We start from the raw sequence: 9,829 nt of genomic DNA, 5'->3' as shown, positions 1-9,829 counted from the left end.
AACTAATAAAAAAATGAAAAGTGGGGCGTGCAAAATTATTCGGCCCCTTTACTTTCAGTGCAGCAAACTCACTCCAGAAGTTCAGCGAGGATCTCTGAAAGATCCAATGTTGTCCTAAATGACTGATGGTGATAAATAGAATCCACCTGTGTGTAACAAGTCTCTGTATAAATGCACCTGCTCTGTGATAGTCTCAAGGTTCTGTTGAAAGCGCAGAGAGCATCATGAAGACCAAGGAACACACCAGGCAGGTCCGTAATACTGTTGTGGAGAAGTTTAAAGCCGGATTTGGATACAAAAAGATTTCCCAAGCTTCAAACATCCCAAGGAGCACTGTGCAAGCGATCATCTTGAAATGGAAGGAGTATCAGACCACTGCAAATCTACCAAGACCTGGCCGTCCCTCTAAACTTTCAGCTCAGACAAGGAGAAGACTGATCAGAGATGCAGCCAAGAGGCCCATGATCACTCTGGATGAACTGCAGAGAACTACAGCTGAGGTGGGAGAGTCTGTCCATAGGACAACAATCAGTCTTACACTGCACAAATCTGGCCTTTATGGAAGAGTGGCAAGAAGAAAGCCATTTCTCAAAGATATCCATAAAAAGTCTCGTCTAAAGTTTGCCACAAGCCACCTGGGAGACACCCCAAACATGTGGAAGAAGGTGCTCTGGTCAGATGAAACCAAAATCGAACTTTTTGGCCACAATGCAAAACGATATGTTTGGCGTAAAAGCAACACAGCTCATCACCCTCAACACACCATCCCCACTGTCAAACATGGTGGTGGCAGCATCATGGTTTGGGCCTGCTTTTCTTCAGCAGGGACAGGGAAGATGGTTAAAATTGAGGGGAAGATGGATGCAGCCAAATACAGGACCATTCTGGATGAAAACCTGTTGGAGTCTGCAAAAGACCTGAAACTGGGACGGAGATTTATCTTCCAACAAGACAATGATCCCAAACATACAGCAAAATCTACAAAGGAATGGTTCACAAATAAACGTATCCAGGTGTTTGAATGGCCACGTCAAAGTCCAGACCTGAATCCAATCGAGAATCTGTGGAAAGAGCTGAAAACTGCTGTTCACAAACGCTCTCCATCCAACCTCACTGAGCTCGAGCTGTTTTGCAAGGAAGAATGGGCAAGAATTTCAGTCTCTCGATGTGCAAAACTGATAGAGACATACCCCAAGCGACTTGCAGCTGTAATCGCAGCAAAAGGTGGCTCTACAAAGTATTAACGCAAGGGGGCCGAATAATTTTGCACGCCCCACTTTTCATTTTTTTATTAGTTAAAAAAGTTTCAAAAATCCAATAGATTTCGTTCCACTTCACAATTGTGTCCCACTTGTTGGTGATTCTTCACATAAAATAAAAAATTTATATCTTTATGTTTGAAGCCTGAAATGTGGCAAAAGGTTGAAAAGTTCAAGGGGGCCGAATACTTTCGCAAGGCACTGTAAAGGCTTACAAATTAAAATTTGGGTGTTCTTGTATTCACTTAAAAACATATAACCCATCTCCTGATAACAACTGGTTCTATAGAAACTACACTTTAGTAAGCATTAACTTATATAGTAATAAAATTAATACAAAGTAGGCTTTTCAGCATTTGTTGACAACAGGTACTGTATAACTTTGACTTGGAATATGTCTTTTTATGGTTTTGTTTCTTTAAATGGGTTGTTTTAAGCTGTGGATTTGTTATTAAAACATTATGACAGGTTATGTTAATGGTTGTTACAATGCAGGGAAAAACACACATATTCTGTTCAAATCTATTGCTAATTAGATGGTATAGAAGTATTTCTGGATCTTTTATTATGAAGGCCTCAAGAAAGGATAGTTCATCTTTAATCTAAGGCAAATGTCCTTTGGGTACCATGTTAAAGAATTACCCACCGAACTGCGTCTCCAAAACATAACATACTAATTAATTTTGTTTTCAGTAGGGTTTCAATAAGCAAGCCAGGCTGTATTTATGTGATTTACAAACACTGTTTGCTTTCATAGAGGGGCAGCTAATTGCTGCACGGCTTGACATCATTACGAGAAAATGCAGGGGGATGCAGGCTGTTTAATTAAGGGCAGTTGCAAGTTCATTATATGATTCACATCATAACACTGTGCTGGGCTTATTCTACCAAGCCTTTTTGTGTAATTTAATAGAAAGAATGCTTTGATTTTTTTTTCTTTTCAGGTTCTCTAGCACGAAACACTACACAGTATTTTTTGTAAGTTACTTCTGATAACCTCATTATTCTCTAATAACTGTAAGGACTCCAAAGAAAGTGCTATGCATTTTGCATTCTTACATTCATTTAAATTAATTAATACTATGAAATGTGATAAAAATAACAATTATTAGAAAAATAAATAATAATGCACTTACTTAAGACAAACGCACGTCAGTTTGTGCTCAGAATTTTGACACGATTGAAAATACAATTTCATTGTAATGACATTATACATTTATCAAAACTGTGTAAATGTAAAATGAATGCAATAATTGAAAGGCATAACCTTAACTAATGCTAATGGATCCTTAGATTAAATCACCTGTCTGTTCATGTTTCTCTTACCCTAACAACACATTTCACAGCTTGACCATTTTTTCACTAGGACAGCCTAGATTACAATATCATTTGTCTCAATTAGTGATTCTTAAATTAATTTTATCAAAAGGTTTCCTTGACAAAATGGTGAGCTATGGATTTACAGTATTAAATACATGGAGTCATGAAGCAATTAGGACAATAACAAAATTAACTAATTTAACCATGTTAGCATCAAGTATCTCCATGACAAAATCTGTTAATATTTATTTATTCCTAATTAAAGTGGATTGTGTCTACTCTTTCTCAGCATGGCTTGTGGCAATTCACTTATCCTGAACAAGGGAGGATTTTTTTTTAAACTACCAGCCAGCAAAAACTCAATTATTAACAACATATACTCTCACTGAACTATGGTGTATTAAGTTAAATTTCAATCTGAATAAACACAACAAAGGTACTCATGTATGGAACCAACAAAGTCCATCTAAAAAACATGCAGGTGCTTATTGCTACTGTTCTAAAGATTAAACAGTTTTCAGCAAATGTGCTCAGATGGCTCTGTGTCTTAGAACAACAATATGGCTCCACTCGAAAATGCCGTCAGGATGATGTATTCAATTATGTGTGTAGAGATGCCTTGAACCCAAAGGAACATAGATGCTTTAGGATTGTTATTCTTTGGTGGAGTTGATAAAATGCAAGTCACCGAGCAAAGTACCTACAGTATGGTATCAGGAGGTACAGTACCTGCCTTAACAAAACAAGTGTGATGTGCAGTGGAAACATCATTTAAGGCATTGTGTTAACAAGGGTAAATTAAAAAATGAGAAAATAAACCACAGTTCTAAGCACTAGCCTTTGAAAGTATGCTTGTTTCTAATTAAAACCTAAAAGCTGTTGTATAAGAATTTCATAATTGAGAAAGTGTGTGTCCTAAAGTGAAACAGAGTTTTTGTGGTTTGCAGCTTTGACTGCTTAATATTGTGATTCAGAATTTCAGTGAATAGCAGACAGCAATTCTTCTTAGTTTTTTTATCCCCCCAGAAATAAATTCATAGAATCAACAAAAACACTTTGATGTAGGCAGTGAGACCAGGGGTGTTCTAAGCACCTAGAAATATCTATTTTTCTGAGCTCACCTCTCCTCACATAGCAATACACAACGTTTTATTCTTTGAATATCACAAGTTCCAACTTTTCTTTTGCCATTCTCAACATTAAACAATATGATATACAGTATGACTTCCAATTTGCACTACCTCACTCCAGACAGATGATGCCTTGTGTTAGGAGCAAACTAAAGGAACACCAATAACACTTATTTTGCAATGAATAATTAACCACTTAATCATTTAGCACTTCATAAATGATTGTTTACTCTTTTTAATTCAAAATAATCGTTCTATATTTCAGGATTGTATTGTCTGAAGGAAAAAATATTTTATTTTTTTAGATTGTGATATTATTAATTATCTGGTGCAGTTATATAAATATCACTTTGCACTTCTTTATAGTGTAGAACACAACTGTCATTATTGCTTTTAATATCTTGCATTTCTGAATTAATCACAACATAAATGAAATTGCTTTTATCTTTTGTTCACAACAACATTTATTCTAAGAAAGTTAAACTGCACAAGCAAACATGTACAAATGTTAGATCATCTGTTCATTAGAAAGGCAGAAGACATTACTGAAGACATAATGTGTGCCTTTTAGCAGAGTGAGACTCAGGAGGCAGACATGGAGGGGACTCTGATTGCCAGGCTGTCTTGTGTCATTGTGTTGGATCTCTTAACCTGACAACAGAAAATTCACATTTAGTGAATAAATAAATTACTCAAGTTATGCATCATTCAAATCCTTGAGGATTGTTGGCTAATTAGGAGTACAGTAATGTAAATTTGCCTTGTGTCAGGTCTAGAGGACCAGTACAATAACATAATTAAGTACTGAGTGTACTGGATTGTTGAGGCTGTTTGCTGCAATTCAATGAATACAAAATGTACACATCCACAGTGAAAACCTCCAGTGGTGAATTTCATATATACTGTAGGCATTGTATGGGATTTACCTAAATCAACATATCTCTCTAGAAATCAGTGTGCTATAATTCCATACTTAGGAGTTGATACACTGGTCATTCATCTGAATATAATTTTTTAGAAAAGATTTGGGTTAGCAACTCCCTACATCCCCACAAGCCGAGAGGAGCCCAACAAGTCAGACAAGTCAACAAGTCTTTTGCCAAAAGCCGACCTGCCCAAATACTGCCTGCCTTGTCCAAACGACATTGTACCAGTTATGCATTGCTGCTTTATGAATGATATCAGCAATTGATACTGTTCAGTGGAATTTGTATGGTAACATTCTGTGGAAATGCTTACTCACTTGAAGTGCTGTACTGCCTACAATTATTATTGTGCCCTAGTGCATTAATTTTATGTGATCTGAGATTTAATTTGTAGAATGGGATACATTTCTTCTACATTTTCTAATATCATATACAGTAGTATATTTTAGCTAGTGTGATATCTGCCCTACGTCATATGCTGTACTGTAGGTGTCCTGCAAACCATGCTGGTGTTAATGCACATTAGATCTCAATACAAAGAACAATTTGAATTTTATGTTTAATCATTAAAATAATATAATTGCATTTTGCAGTCACAGTGTCATGTCCCCTACTAACCTTATTGAATTCAAAGACTTTTATTCACAATACCAGACTTTTTGTGAAGCTGTTTTATTTTGCCTAGTTGTGCCTACTGTACAAATATATGTCTAAGATCATTTTGTGTGATTCTAAGATAATTTTATTATTATTTCTTTCAATTTAAATATATATAAAAGATGTATGTAAACCAGTAATGAGCACAACAGCATAGATCAAGTATTGTTTTCTGCTGTTTTTTTATATATTTACATTTGTCCATTGGGAATTTTTGATGCCTCATGATACTACTATCAGTCAGTGTATCTGTAGTCAGATTAAACATCAATAGTGGTTAAGTTACAACTGGGACAGCTTTATTTCAATGCATTCACGACACAAAATTTATAAACAGTGCTTATGTATTTGCCTTAATGATTCTGCAAGTTACAATGGCACAGTTTCAGGAATGTAGAGCTGAAGGCCTGAGGCAAAGTACCTTTGAAGGGCTGTGCAGACACACAGAGAAAAGGGGTAGTCTGTGGCTGCAGGCATCAAGCTGAACCTGACCTTGTTCCGGGTTCCTGCAAATGGCTTTTAAACCAGAGAGCAATTTTGAAATTGATATGTTTACATATAGCACAATTATTTATCAAACTGAGTCCTGCAGGTATGAAAATTATGTGGCTTGATTCTGAATTCCCCTAAACATTGCCAAGGACAAATGAGTTGGAGCTGAAAGAAAACTTTTACACTCTTCTTTCAGAAGAAAAATCCCCAGTGTACACCGATTGTGATGTGAGTGCACTCTTAGTCTTTTCTGGATCTTGTTAATGAATGACCATTTTAGGAATCTATAGCTATACATAGAATAATCAGTGCAGTGGTAACTTCTTTTGTATTTGTACAGTATATCTGTACACACTGCTCTGATTTAACTGCCTAAATTGCAGCTTCCAACCCTTTCTAAAACATTATATACAGTAGTACTATTTTTATAGGCATGATCTATCAACAAATATTAGTTTTGTTTCTAGACTGGTTACTTTCCTCACTGTTTATAGAACTGTTACAGTAGTATTATGATGTACAAAACATGTGGTTATTTACAGAAAAAATAAAACAACCTGATTAATAGACTTGTAATGGTGTAGCAATCAAATGTAGAGCTTTTCATGTTTCCATTTGGAGGGGTGGTATCAATCACAGCTCTGATCCTGTCATAAATACCAATCTTAATACCATAACCTTACTTATAAAGGACACCCAAAATATGGTGCGATTACTCCATTAGAGCTTGTGCATATTGAGTGAGAGGTATTGATTTGATGATGACTGTGACCCTCAGTTTATGTGGTTGGTAAGGTGATCTGAAATGTTGCTCGAACATAGCACCCAAAATGTAGTCCACTCTGTCTTTTAGCTGTTAAACTGGTTTTTAATAACAGGTGAGTGCATATGCTAGCTGCAGAACTTTGCATACAGTACCTAAAACAACACTGATTGTAATTTCTAATGGTTATGCAAATATCTTTTGAGCCTCTTAGTTTGGGCATTTTGTTTAAGTACTATATTTCCTGTATGAATGTTCACATATATATAGAGTGAGAAACAAGTAAAGATAAATTCCATGTACTGGCTGTAGGACACTCACCTCACCACTGGCTGGTGAGGGAGAGAGCATAAAAAAGCCGGGCTGAAATAGTTCAGTTGGGAGAGCATTAGACTGAAGATCTAAAGGTCCCTGGTTCGATCCAGGGTTTTGGCAAAGGGGCACTCATTTGGGGTGGAGCGGTGACACCGTGGCTAAGGATCTGTGCCTGTGGCTGGAAGGTTGCTGGTTCAAATCCCGCAGCTGGCAGAGGAATCCTACTCCGTTGGGCTCCTGAGCAAGGCCCTTAACCCCAACTGCTCCAGGGGTGCTGTATAAATGGCTGACCCTGCGCTCTAACCCCCAGCTTCTCTCCCTGTCTGTGTGTCTCATGGAGAGCAAGCTGGGGTATGCGAAAAGACGAATTCCTAGTACAAGAAATTGTATATGGCTTATAAAGTGATCTTATAAATAATTACTACTGTTAAGACTTGCTGAGATACTGTACATTCTAAGGTTTTTAAAGAGCTTTAATATGTCCAAATTATGACCATCTCATGTACTAAGTAAAAGTAATGTGCATCAACATATACTGTATCTCTCATCCTCAAAACTGGCTCCAAAAGAAATTTACACCAGACTTTAGTATAGGACAATGCTCAAGCTCCAGGTTTTCTTATGGCATGACTGCAGCCTTGCTTTTAATATGAGAGCTACTGATTCAGGCACCCTTACTCTGTCTAAAATTAGGCTCCATACAATGTGCAATAGATTGCTGTAGTGTGCACGATCATACAGGGGCAATATCCATGTCATAATAACTTTAGATTTCACATTAATTCCAATCATGAAAATACCACCTTGAGTGAGTTGAAAAAGTATGAGTTACCGATGTGATGGATTTAAGCAGCATGATAGAAAAAACAAATAACAAAGCTATTTGTGCATTGTATTTGAATACACTAAGAAAAAGAACAAGTAAAGGTTTATTCCATGCTGAAAAGAAGAAAAGAAACACAATGTTTCGGCTACAGAGTCTCATTTATCTATGGATTCAATCTTTATTTGTTTCTTTGCAGCCTACACACCCTGATGCAGCTACCCACTTGAAATAAGAAAAAGGAGTTGCAACTATAACAGATCACTGAATCTAAAATATCTCAAATCAAGTAGTGCAATTGTTTTAAACTTATACAATTCAGTTAGACTATCAGCATGAAAAGGCATTAGTGGTATTATTATCTCACTAAACTAAATATATATTTAAATATTCTAAAACCTTCCTATTTTCAAATATTTAAACATAGTCTGGTTCATTTTAATTAAGTTTACTATGCAATTTGCGCCAACTAAATAAGAGCATTTGGCTGCCTATTGTGCACTTGATACAAATAATGCATCAACTTTAGTCTCTAATATTATAAGACATTGGTTTCAGGCTAATTTAACAATGATTTGGAAGTATTTTAATACTCTATTCAATACGGTATACTATAAGATTTGAATACAGTATTCTTAAACATCAGTATTCACATACTCACACAAAGAGAAGCACCTTTGAATAGAAGAAATCAACATTCCAAACTGTGTGTTGAGTGTGAAATATAATGAAGAAAATTTACATTTGTTATAATATAAAAATAAACTAAAACTTTACTGCTACCTGATCACTACGCAGGAGTGTCAAATTAGAGTCACAAAGTGTACGAGCAATGTTTGATGTTTCTCTTCTGTTTTGTTCAACAAAACATAAGCCTATACAAAAAAGAAAATAAAAGGTAAAGTTTTTGTATGCAATATCAAGTAAAAATATATTAGAACTGTATTTAATTTTCATACAAATTAAGAATTAATGTCCAGTGCTTTGATCTTAAGCTTTCTGTTTATACCTTATAAGACATTTCATATTGCTTTTAATTGCTGTCTGATTGTTTTTTTCCTGAATGAAGCTAATTTTCAATAATGTATGTTTTTTGTCATTAAAGCATATTGAGAAGGAGCAGAACGTCCTGAGGCAAAAAGTAATTAAAGCGTTAAAAAAATCAATAAAATTAAGCCTAAATATATAAATATATATGTTTATCCTAGATCATACAGGAAAAAAAGTCTTAAATTCAAACTAAACAGCTGAACTCCATAAACAATCCCATATTAAATTTCCATTATATACAGTAAAGAGCCTTACAGACATTACATTGTACACCAAAGAAATCCAACATTCCTGCTGTAAATGAAGTTTGGTATTACAAAATTTTGTTTTTCAGCTGAAATAAAAAAAATACAAATGGAATGAATAATGCAGTTCTTAGTGTATGAAGGTATTTAAATAATCTTGTTACCTTTTTTGTACACCCTCTAGTGCCTTCAGAGACTGACAGAGCTGGTTTCCAATGGATATTTTTCACAACAGTGTTTTTTTTTTCAGTGCTCTTTAAAGCCCATTAAGCTCTAATTGCGTTCATTGGTGCTGAATGACAATTTCAGCAAAGTATTGCGGTTAGTGTAATATCATGCAAAAGTAAATAACTAGTTGCAATTCAGCCACATTATAAATCATTTTTGCTGTCTTTGTTTACTGTAGCAATTAGTTCTTATACTACCGAGCATGTTGCTAACAGCATATAATAATACTAAGCATGAATTTAGTTTGCTATATTAGCTCGTTAGTATCATCATCTACATATGGCATGCAGTAAATATGTGTCCTATGTAATTTGCAAATTACAGCAGTAATTAGTGAGGCATATCAAAATAAAACAAGTATGTGATGCCTGTTCTCTTAACTAGTACTGCTACATGAGTCAGGTAAGACAAAAAAACACTCTGTACTTAAAAAATAATAGTTCATTTATCAATTATTGAAAAACTGGTAATTCTTTGATTTAACTTGGAACCTATCTTGGAAGCATAGGGGCAAAAGATAAGACTACACCCATGGGCAATGCTGGTTGTGCATGCATGTGCACACATACTGTACTGTACACCAAAATGCATACAAGCACATAGGGATATTACGGACACATG

At 35.4% G+C, this 9,829-nt stretch overlaps 1 non-coding gene across 1 annotated transcript; it reads left to right on the top strand.

Annotated features, from left to right (window-relative positions):
• Nucleotides 1-6,909: 6,909 nt before the first annotated feature.
• trnaf-gaa (transfer RNA phenylalanine (anticodon GAA)) lies at nt 6,910-6,982 on the top strand. Its single transcript has one exon. It is a non-coding gene; the product is annotated as a tRNA-Phe (tRNA).
• The last annotated feature ends 2,847 nt before the right edge of the window (nt 6,983-9,829 follow it).

The sequence above is a fragment of the Lepisosteus oculatus genome, chromosome 4 (genome assembly GCF_040954835.1).
Source record: "Lepisosteus oculatus isolate fLepOcu1 chromosome 4, fLepOcu1.hap2, whole genome shotgun sequence".
NCBI lineage: Eukaryota > Metazoa > Chordata > Actinopteri > Semionotiformes > Lepisosteidae > Lepisosteus > Lepisosteus oculatus.
Note: the sequence above shows the minus strand (reverse complement) of the source record. Positions and strands in the feature narration are given on the sequence as shown.